This window comes from Ixodes scapularis, unplaced genomic scaffold, assembly GCF_016920785.2.
Source record: "Ixodes scapularis isolate PalLabHiFi unplaced genomic scaffold, ASM1692078v2 PGA_scaffold4__175_contigs__length_147842914, whole genome shotgun sequence".
NCBI lineage: Eukaryota > Metazoa > Arthropoda > Arachnida > Ixodida > Ixodidae > Ixodes > Ixodes scapularis.
The window spans coordinates 66957553-66969632 of record NW_024609879.1 but is presented as its reverse complement, the minus strand read 5'-3'; the positions used below and the strand labels follow the sequence as shown (position 1 = coordinate 66969632).

Sequence of the window (12080 nt, the reverse complement as noted above, 5' to 3'; positions counted from 1 at the left end):
AGCAGTGCTCAGAGCACTGAATCACAGTGACTTGCTGAAAAGGAAAAACCAAATGTAACGAGTCAAAAAAGAAAAACAAAAGTGCCAAAAACCACCAAAAATTAAACACAAGCTTGGATTGGATTGATTTGTATAATAGAGAGAGAAACTCTCGTTGTCGCTATCTTTTCCCCTTTTCGTAAATAAAAAGTGCACAAGCACCTCAAAACATTCAACTTTTAAAAGAAAAAATCGGAAATGTGCTCTATTGGGAGGAAACTAATTTCGAAGTGATCGTTAGATTGATATTTTTTTCACTTCAATCAGTCATCGGATTAGAGAAAGGAAAAAGACAAAGTCCAAGCCGAGCCTGAACACGATTAATGAACATTTTTGTTTTTCAAGTAGTTTTGCGGTTGTGGATGCATGCCTCCTTGTACAGTGGGCCTTTCCGTTTACAAACTGTTACGTTCTAACTGCAGCCACTGTCCAAGGCAGTCACCGGGCTTCGCTCTTCACATGCCCGGCTGAGCCGTGCAGTCTTTGGAGTGCGCTCTGGACCCGGAGAAACGCTCCTGTCTTGTGCAGCCGAGTGTTTAGATGGGTGTGCGGCCCTTCGGAAAGCTGTGTTTGCAGGTGCGATTGTGGAACAAGTGTGTTTCCAAAGGCCACGCGCTCCTAGCTTCGACACCATACGCTTCTCGAAATGATCTCTTTCTACTGTAACAAAGTGAGAAGTATTTCCGACAGATCTTCGGGCTCTACGAAGTAACAGGTTCATCGAGAGAGGACGACTACAACGTTTGGTGAGTATTTGGAGATTTTTATTGAATGGTTGCAGTCTTTAGAAGACGAAGTGAACTAGCGTAGCTGGGGGCGGTAAAAAGTACTACCAAACACTTACCAAGCATGCATAAACAATGTTACGTTTATACAGTAAAGATGCTTTCACCGCCGCCACAAATGCACAAACGCGACACAGCACAGACATGCGCGCACACACCATTAGGGAGCCTTCATGTGCGCTTTGCTAGGGTGATGCCACCCTTTGTAATACCACTCGCCGACAAACCAGCAGCCATTTTCGTCCTCGGCGATAATCCGTGGGCTTGTAACCCTCCCGGAAACAAGCACCTTATCTCACAAATTCGGAGCAGCGTTGTGGAACCCACGGAGGGAGGATTAGCATTTCCCCCCTCGGATGGGAGGACCGATGGACACAAACGCCACTTTCCGGCGCACGGGGAAACAATGAGGAACGAAATGGCGGTGGGCAAGGGTGTGGGAAAGGGAAACAGGCAGTTGGCATCACCCTATGCGAAGCGCACATGAAGGCACCCTACACACCATCACCTGATATGTGGCTTACACCTTCGCACATTTAGTCAACAAATGTGTTGACCAAGAACAAATGGAGGGAATGAAGAACGAGGTATAAAACAAATTATACTGAAACCTTTGTTACAAGTGTAAACTGAACTCGCTTCGCGCCGGCCAACGTTCGTCGGCGGCAAGAAGCGGAAGCATGACACACGTATTCGCGACTCCAGCAAAACGGACGCCGCCAAGCGGGAAAACCGGGAATCAGTCGGTCCAGGTCGCTCCGCGCCCCGCCGCGTCTCTGATGGCTTTCGCGGACACGTTCTGTCGGCGCGGGGGCGAGCAATGTAATTTGACGAAGGTCCGAAAATTTCTTAAGTTTGCCTGAGTGTTCATTAGTGTGGTGAAGCCTCAGTAGATTGTTTTTTTCCATCACGTGTTTGAAAGCCCGTTTACTCCACAACACACGGTCGCGTGCTTTCAATTTTTTGGATAAGGAGGAATCACGGAAAAACATTTTGATTTCTCGTCTGTCTCTAATCACATTCAAAGTGACGACTGCTTGGTAACTGGTAAGTGTTTTTTTTATAAGGACGTAGAACAGTGGACTGAGGTCGGCAGACGAAATGTTTCACTGGAGGGAACACCAATGTTGCAGTCAAGTGAATGGGAAGGTTCGATAGCTGCTTTCCTTGAGTTTGGTTGTGCTCGATTAGCTTCAAGTTAATTTAGCCACTAACGCCGGCCGGTGCGTTGGCTATTCATCTTGGCGGCTTTTCGCCGAAAAAGACCACATTGAAGGAGTTGGGCTAATTTCGCAATTACTTGATTCAGAAAACCTGCTCGCTGCATATGATTAATGAGGAAAATTGTCTGCTTTCAAAAGGTGGGGGACGCGTCTCGCAAAGTTAGAAGCTGTCACGTCATTAGGATCTATCGCGCCCTCCAATATTTATATTATAACCCCTGTCGAAGCCAGCAGCTATATACGTCTACATTGCTCAGGTTGACCGGCCACAAAAAATACTCATTTTATCCGTTCAGGATTCGAAGTCAAGTTCAATGCAGAGAGGTTCCGCGTGAATCTCCAATGAAGACTCTCTTCAGTTTGTCCGCACTCGTCTCCGTTCTACCGGCTAGAACCATTTGGCTAAGTTTAATTAGTATCTCTCTGTCTGTCAAATATACTTTTATTCAGCAGTTCACCTAATAGTTAGTTAACTAAGTTCATATTTCAACCCGAAGAATATACTAATATCGCTTTAGTGGGACATAGTACGTAAGATAATACATAATCCGCATATCCGTCAAAATGACTTCTTGATTGCTACTAAAACCTGAATTGAAATACGAGTATCAGCGCCTTAGTAAAGCGCCAGCGAGTTGACATGCTCCTTGGCTCAAGAAGCGCTTGCTTAATTTTTGTAATTTTCCTGCAGCCTGTGTTCTTGACCGAGCACACGACTGGAGCTGTTTCTTGAAACGCGGACAGGCACAAAAGCTCAATTTCGCGGACAGATAAGTCGCATGGTCGAGGCCATGCGAGTTAGCTAAAAATTACTCTCGGTGGAACAATTTTGTAGCCCTCGTCGCTTTCCTTAGATGATCAAAACTAATTAGAGTCTATTACCGTTTCTCCGGAGCCCATAGTTTCGGTTTTGATCGAAGTCTCCGAAACGAAAGTTTGACATGAAAAGAACAAAAAAACACCGGCAAGACAAAACTATGCTCGGCAAGTTTATGCGCACCGGCTACACTTAACTGTCTCAGTTCAAATACCCATAAAATTGGGCATTCAACAAAAGAAAATTTGCTAAATTGAATGCGCCACCCATTCAGGCGGCGCGGCCGAGCCGACGCGACCTGGACTCAGCCGCCATGTTTGTTTGGTGGTGGCGCCCCCTATAGGTCGCTGGAGTCGCGAATAGTTCAGTTCCAACACAACACTAACTGAGGGAGCTGGGCAGGGTTGCCAAGTGTTTGTACTCTGACCCGCCAAATTTCTACGAGATATAGCCCAAAAATAGCCAAATGTCGATCCAGAAAAGTAGCCCGAAAATAGCCAAAAGAAAAACTGACCATTCGGAACGTTTATTTTAAGAACAAAAGACACATAATGCATTTTTATACATTAAATATAAATATTCACACCACTAGCTCGCAGAACCAACGCCAGAGTATGGGTACGTCACTGCAGTATTAAAAAGTGTCAGAAAAACATCTGAAGGAGCATAGTCCTTGCAGCACTGCTCTTTGCCATACAGTAGGAATTTAACAGACAAAATGTGCTCCAGCGTTTCCATCGACATTATGTTTTGCAAGTCCGTTTTTGTGAAGGTGACCTGGCTGAACACGCGTTCTACTGCTGCGTTGGACAATGGTAACCTAAGCATCATACCTTCCACTGTATTAATGGGATGCTTAGTATCGGGACATGGTGACCAGAACGGCTTCACGGGAAAACTATACAGATTTAAACACAAAGTGTATGTGCACGCCAATCAACAGACAACCTAAAGAATGTGCAGAACAGGTGGTACTGTTGGGGCCGCAAGGAATGGCGCCGTCCCTGGTTGAGATGGAGGAATAACAGCACGCGCTTGCATTTGGACAAGATTTGGGGGTAAAGAATGCTGAGCAAAGAGCAGACGAATTTGCTCGCTGTCGCATACTTTTCAGAGTTAAGAGACTGAAGCGCCAAATGTTTACGTAACTTGCTATAAAAATACCATATTCGAACCTATAAACTCAAGTGTTTTGAAGCATTCTGGCGTGCCCAGCACGGGTCAGAAATAGCCCAATACTAGCCAAATAGCCAACTACCACTTTTTCCCGCCAACTGCAAATAAAACTAGCCCAATTTGGCTATTTATAGCCCAACCTGGCAACCCCGGAGCCGGGTGGCCCCCTGTTTAATATAGAGCGTCGCAGTTCCAGTCATCGTCACACTAAACCACCAGGGGACTTTGTGGCGCTACATGCTGGCCAGGAATATAACAGTCCTCCCCTCTAAGGTACAAAGACAAGCTACAGCTAAGGGGAGTACCGCTGCACGGCCCTCCTAGTCGTGCTACGGCGCAGCTGGGGTGGACTGATGCTTGTAGGATGAGGAGTTACCTCAGGGCTTGCGACACTGTCGCTTGCACCCATGCTTGTTTCGCCTGGCTCGAACAGAGCGCTGGGAGCACCAGCAGATTGAATCTTATTTAATGCTTGTGGTTTCAACTGCACTGCAGCACCAACAGGTTGACACGTCTCTGCCTCGGCCGTAGCTGCTGTAGTGGCGTCGGTCGGTCTGGAACGCAGGTGATCACCATGCCGATGCCACAGTGTGTCATCTTCAAGGCGGACTTGCGCTGAAGACTGACTTGTGGCGCCGACGACTCGAGCAGGCACCCAGGGCATACCCTGGTGGAAGTTCCTGGCGAACACGTTCTCCTCAGGGTTCAGCGGCGCTCCCTGTCGGCAGCCTTTATCAGTAGACAGTTTCTGTTTTAGCTGCTTGAGCAGCACTGATGATTGGAGGCTGGTACGCAGGACATCCAACGGCGTCTTGAACATCCTTCCCGTCAACAACTCGCATGGTGCTCTGCCCGTGACCTCGTGCGGAGTAGTCCTGTAATGAAACAGGAATCTGGAAATCCGAGTCTGAAAATTCCCAGAGCCACCTTTCTTGAGTTTGTTCTTAAAGGGGCCCTGCAATGACGTTTTGACTGGTTTTTAATTTGCACTGAACCTGAGCGTACTGAACGTAGTAACTTAATCCAACTTTTCTTTTCTCAAATTTCGCTTTATTTTAAAAGTTATAGGCAAATTAGAATTACAAAAACAAGCAAAAAATAACCTCCTTCATGACGTCGTAGGTCCTGCCTTGAGTGGCCTTGAACTAGAGGAGGAGTAGTGAGCTCAACGAGCGCACACGGCTGCCGCACTCCGTGTCGACGGCTCGAGAGGGCGCCACTAAAGCACGTGTTGGATAGGCTGTATGAAGCGGGCGGCCAGGGCAGCTCATATTGCATTTGCAGCGCGACTAAACACTAATTCGGCATAACATTTCATTAGCCACAAACGACAGCAAACACGGGGTGAAGATCAGTTGAGAACAAGAGCCACTTTGCGCTGCCGCACCGCCAAATGGCCAAATCGCCAACAGGGCCCGCGCCGAAGGCCTTCGGAACGCTCGGAACCGGTCGGATTCTTGAGCCGGTATACGACCACAGCGCCGCCGCGTACATCCGGGACCTTTCTACGCTCCTCGTTTGTCGTAGCCTCATCCCACTAGCCTTTTCTAGTATGCGCCGTTTTTTTCCGCCGCTTGGTGGCAGGTATGTCGACGGGTCATTTCTCGTTTCCGTACTTTCTAAACTGCATTTGTTTCTTTTCTGATCTAAAATAGTGAACAAAAACTACTTTCATACATAATTGAAACGGTTCGCGACACTTATATTTTGTATCTCGACTAAAAAAAAGCTCTTAACGGCTTTGACCAGTGGCAAGCCCAGGACCAAAGACGTCGCATTTTGCGCACTTTCGGTATCGCAGGTCACCCTCGTCGGTGGAGGAGGTTTTTGCGTCGTCCGGTTAAAATATGACGCACTGATATTTAGTTACTCCCTCCGTGCCCGCTGGCTTGCCCCAACCCCAAGAGACGTAGAAACCGCAAAAAAGGTAGACGCTTAAATATGATTGCAGGGCCCCTTTCAAGGGGAACTCCGACGATTCTTTGGTAGACTTCGATTTGGCTGGAATTTTGCAGACCGTGTCAATAACCCTTTCTCAAATGATAACCAAAATATTTTAAGAAAAGAAAAATTTTCCGAGAAGTTATTGAATTTTCAAGTTACGCCGGCCACGAGGGTTCCAGGAGGCGACTCTCTACTGGCAACAATGAAAAATCCCTACTTTTCCCTACCCGCGTACGTCACGAATGTGCAGGCAGACGAGCGACTCGGGCAGCCGCGGCCCGCGAAGTGGCTTTCCGGACGAAAGCGATCGAGATAATTTTTCCGCAGCTTCAAGGTTGAGAGTTCCTTTGCAATGGGTAGCAATATGTGCTCCGCGATAGATTGTAGAAACAGAGCCGGGAAAAAGCTTCTTTTTTTTACCCTTGTTTTCGTGGATGAAAACAAAATGCGTTCCCCGGCAGCAATGGAGGCCAGCCGCGTCAAGGTGCTCTTGCGCGAGCTGTGTGCCGAGAAAACTAGTGTCACGTGAAACATTTTCACTTTTGCTCGGAATACTTTATAGCCGCGTGCTGCGAGTTGAATTTCCTTCAGCAGCTGGAACAGCTTCAAGAGCGGCAAGCGCAAACTCGAGCCGGCTGTGACCATTACGACACCCGTCTAAAGAAGGGCGCTAATAATATAGAGAAATATAGTACACGATCTAGCACTATAGTCATTATTTTGCACAGTCAGATTTGTTATTCACAATTGGTTCCGTGATTTTTTATTTTTAATTTGTTTTTTTATAAACACTATATTTGTTTCGGACGTCGAATCTAGCTCGGGCAACTCTCGGAGTTCCACTCACGCGGCCGATATGGTGATGACAAGAAGTGAAACGTCTAAACAAAGTTCAAGACTGAATTTAGACATGACTTTCGACATATTGCTATTCCTGTCTGCTATTACAGAGGTTTATGGAGCGGGTGTTGAGCTCCATTAAAATAGGATAGAGCCTTGCCTGGTTTGTTAAATGGTTGGCGTGCAATATTCTTTGCAGAAAAAGTGGTGAAAACGTCTTTAATTTATTCTATTGCAAAGAAACTTTATATAGGGCTGAAAAGTTTTTTTTAACCATGAAAATATTAATGTTGTTGAGGGGAGGCATTCAGATTTACAGCTGATGAGAACTGTGCTAAACCAACTTAATTTATGCAAAAATATTCCAAAAGCCGGGAATCATAATGATCAAAAAAACTGCTCCGACTTTACTCAACAAAATTAACAATTTAATCAAACGTTTCGTCTCCCATCCGGGAAACATCGTCAGTGAAACCTACAAGCAGGAATGAGGGAAAAAAAAACTTCAACAGTTTAGACACTCCACTTATAAAGTGGAGTGTCTAAACTGTGACGCATCCTACATTGGGGAGACAGGCCGGAAGCGCTGCACTCGCTTAAACGAACACAAAAGGGACGTGGCGAAGGCCACGCATGCGACAAGAGCGAAGACGGAACTCGTAGACCATTGTTGGACTACGGGTCACTGTTTCGACTTTAAGAATGCGTCCACTCTGGCGCGCGAACAAAGGTGGGGTCCACGCAGGTTCGTGGAATCATGGTGCATCCGAAGTGACTCATCAGCTTGCAATTCCAACCGCGGCCCCCTCCCCGATGTGTACGCGGACTTGCTTAAATAGGACTGTTGAAGTTTTTTTTTCCCTCATTCCTGCTTGTAGGTTTCACTGACGATGTTTCCCGGATGGGAGACGAAACGTTTGATTAAATTGTTAATTTTGTTGAGTAAAGTCGGAGCAGTTTTTTTGATCAACTTAATTTAAAAAAAAAAAAAAATCTTATATAGAATTACCCTTTCCCCAAGTGCTCTCGTGGATGGGTGTTCGAACGCATTGCATTCTACTGAAAAAGTAAAGAGAAAAAATATGGGTACATATTTTTTAGCAACTTTTGTTAACTTACTTTTAATTAAAGTATATATGATGTCTTTCTGTACCTCATGCACTATTGTATCTTCAAGCAAATATTCTTTATTTTGAGATGAACAATGTATTTGTGTATTTTATATGCATTCCAAACTAGTCCCATGGCCCGTATTCAACACTTCTACAATACCCTCAGGGGAGCAGATATTGATGTTTTTAACCCAAATTTCGTAGCTTTCAAGGTTGTAACTAACCTGTGAACATTTTGTTGTGCATCATTACCAAGGCGTCAAGCTGTTCATGGGCACAGAACGTAAACAAATGAATGAATGAATGAATTACATTGCACCTTGATGTTTGGCTTGGTGGTTGCAAAGTTCTTTTCATCGTCATTTTAACACAATCTTCATGAGCAGTAACCTGCCATCTGATCTACACGAATGCAGTTCATTCTATTCTTTACATTTCATTGTTTACGAGAATCACAGTCTACATGTCTTAGGTCCCAGCCCAGCATGAACATGTTCATCGCTTTGGAAGGCGAGCAATGTACGCGCCACACGCACGAATGCTGAAAATGGCATCGACCAGAAGCGCTTTTCAGAAATGGTCTACAGATCTTTTGCTAAATTACTTAAAGGGTAACTGCAAAGAAAAAAAAGTATTTTTTTAAACAGCCTAATTGGGACAAGCATGTCACAAAACGAAAATTCCGCAAAAAAAATATATTTTTTTTATCAATATTTACGCCACAGGACGTAATTTAGTCGGAGTCAGAACCTCTCCACATTTGAAACTCCCGCTCTTTCGACCCCCGCCGAAGAGGAGTACGCCCCACCCCTCACTCTCCTTGCGTTGCGGAGTTGAACGACACAGCGTCTCGACTTCCGGTAAGATCTGGCAACAACGCACGGCGGCGGTATTGTTTTGGTTTGACGCGGTTTGCGAGCACATGTAGCGAAGACGTAACAGGAGAAGTGCCTCTGTGATATTCCCGGAAGATGGAAAGTATCATTCGTAATCGTTGTGCGTGCTTTGAAAGCGAAGGGAGTTACAGAATCCACGAGTGCGCAACCACAAGCTAAGGTTTACGACAGCGCTGCGTTGGTTTCGGTGATCTCGTTCTGTTTGGTGCAATACGGCGATGCGACAAAGAGCTAAAACGTTCGTGGTGTGTGTAATGCGGTGCTAACACGGAGTGCAAATTGGTTGTTGTGGGGTTGACGTTCAATCAGTTCAGTCCCGTCGTCGTCAGCTGATCCAGTCAAACTGGTCCGGGAGGACGCAGCGAGCGTTTTTAAAAGTAAATCTGCCTCGTTCTGTTTCAAAATGTGGAAGTTTCCCGATGCATACCATGAGTAAAAAGCTGCGGGCGTTCTAAAAAAAATTACGTCGTTTTAATTGAACAATGGACTCCGAATTGTTGTCCTAAATCTGCCGTTTTTATGCTTCGTGTTAGACTGCGTTTGCACAGCGACGTGTTGCATCCTGCGGTGTGAATAAATTTGGGCACGATTTCGTACCTGCCAACAGACGCATGAACTGAGACCACTTTTTACGTAGTGAACATAGTGATTTTTTATTTTGTGTCTAGTCGCGGACGTTAGGTGCACACAGGGCGAATCTCGAGGGCCTCCAGAGCGATATGACGAAAACGTAACTGGACACGGTTGTCGCTACGCGAACGCCCGATTGCCTCCAGCCAGTGGCGTACGCAGGATTTCATTTCGCGGGGGGCCGGACCAACGAGAGTAAAGGGGGACAAGATAAAAAGAAAAGAAAGTCCAAGAGAAAATAAAAGCATGTTTATTTTTTTTAATAACTATGCATTCTTCTATTAAGTAATTAAGATAAAGTTGTCCTATTGGTTTTGGGATGATTATGATACATAAAATTGATGCCCTGAAAATTCCCCACCAGGAAGGCATTTGCATTTTACTTTTTTTATTTACAAGTCACTTCAAAAGGAGGCACCAAAGTAAGCAGAAAACAAGAATCATAAAAACAAATATTTTATGAAGCACGGCTCCAATGTACAAAGCCTCCAGTCATCGGGGCTGATAAAACAATGATGCATAAGTAGAAATGCGGAACATCTTAATAAATAGACGATAAGCACTGGGAAGCTGCTCCACCATAAAGTACTCCCCATCTTAACCTGATCTAACCAACAAAAATCTCACGTGATTTGTTCGTTGGTGTTGATTTCTAAGGTTTCCGAAGTCCGCTCACAAAAGAAAGTCAAGGAAGTCACACAACGCAACAAATGGACGATGTAAAATGGTTTACACACTCACATATTGGACTTGGCTCTCGTCTTGAGGCAGCAGGTCGCACACTCGCGCCCCTATCTCGCGCGGTTGTCAAACTGCCGATGACAACTTCCGTACTCGAACCTTGAACCGCAAATCCTACGCCTATATTCACTTTTCTAAGACTTTTCCCGCCATCTGAGGAGCCAATCAGATATCGCTCTTTTTAGACCAATGGGAGCCACGCGGTACAAAACAAACACATACAGAAAGGACACGTGCATAGACCTCCGAAAACTCCTAAAAACCTTCGCCCTAACTGTCGACCGTCAGCCGGACACGGCTTCAAGGAAAAACCCTTCGTCGGGGTGCAAGAGCAGTACCGACGCTTCTTCTCAAAATAAAAAGAGGCTACAAAACATCGAGGGGCCCTGCTGTGCTCGCGCGAGGCACAGCGCATGGTACGCACCCAGAGCGGGGTCGTCGAGGAACAATTAAGACAGGGCACACGGGGGCCGCTCCGTGGCGACGACAAACCAACCCTGGCGGCTCCGTGAGAGGGACATGGCCCATGGGGCACTCGCGAGGCAATAAAAGTAGAAGTAAAGAAAGATATTCCTTAACTGATTATTTTCCAGTCACATTAGATAAAAGACGTTAAAACTACACATTTTTTATTATTTTTACTATCTCATAAATGGCATATTGCACTCCCTTCCTTCTTTATTTCCTTTTTCTTTACAACTTCTCCACGAAGTTTGATATTGATAAACCCGAGAGTCAGTAACCTCGCCGACTCCCCCCCCCCCCCCCCCTCCCCTCGGAAATTTCGGGAGGGGCCGCGGCCCCTTCGGCCCCCCCCTTGTGTACGCCACTGCCTCCAGCCAATAGCATTCCTTTCGGGGCGAAATGGCTGCCAGAAGGCTCGCTGTCGGGATCACTCATCTGACATCTCCGAAAAGTCGGTATTTGCACGCGCAAGCAAACAAACAAACAAAAAAGCACGCTAAGCCAGCAAAGAGGAAAACGGAAGAACTGCGCTATGAAAGTCAAAACCCCGCGTCGCTTCCTATCACTAACACCTGCGACAGCTGCTAAACACACACTACTTCACTTCAAAAAGTCTCACTCAAGCACTTGGGTCAGCACGAAACACTGATCATTTCGGCGAAACGATTAGTCGAGGTAGGCGAGACAGACAAGAGCAGAGACTTCGGCGGCCATGAAAGAATGGCGAAGCTTTTGTTTGTTTTTCTATGAATCCAAACGGAAGTGCCCGTCTTGTAAACATTTTGTAAAGATTAATAGCTCTCATCACATGGGTTATTCTTTAAACGTAAAAATATGCCTTTCAAAAGAAAATTGCAGCATATAACAAAGGTTTAACAACCAAGATCTAAGCTGTTAATCAAACTTTTAGCCAATGAGAAGTATAGCAGCCGATTGGTATTCAACGTCACGGAATGAATACCAACTTCGTGGCGCGCGATTCAAAACGGACGAAATAGCCGCAAACTAAAATCGGTCTCACGCAATAAATATTGCTGTAAAAATTTTTTTTTCTCGCGGAAAACTTGTTTTATGACATGCTTGACCCAATTAGACTGCTTAAAAAAAAAACTTTTTTTTCTTTGCACTTATCCTTTAAGCACCAAGGAGCATATTCATGCCACATGAGTAGTTACACGTGCTGACGCCTGCAACAGCAACTTTTCAAAAGGAGATCTAAAACAAATGGCATGTTCCTTCAGGTCATACGAGCGTGTGGGGCATCTGTACCCACATTCTGAGCATTTTCCGCGGTGCTTTTGCAATTTGTCAAAAAATGTATTGCGTGACTCTTCGACCTTTCTTCGCCAGCCATCTTCTAATAAAAGGAGAACGGGTTTACTGGCGATATTACGAAACTAGCGAGCTACACT

General features: G+C 45.6%; 1 protein-coding gene across 2 annotated transcripts in view; it reads left to right on the top strand.

Moving 5' to 3' along the window:
* The first annotated feature begins 363 nt into the window (after positions 1–363).
* LOC115310957 (protein krueppel) overlaps positions 364–12080 on the top strand; it is a 29916-nt gene continuing 18199 nt past the window's right edge. For both annotated transcript variants that reach the window (XR_003916926.3, XR_006078217.1), the window contains exon 1: positions 364–785. The gene's annotated coding sequence lies outside the window, so the exon portion shown is untranslated. The remainder of the gene's footprint in view (positions 786–12080) is intronic.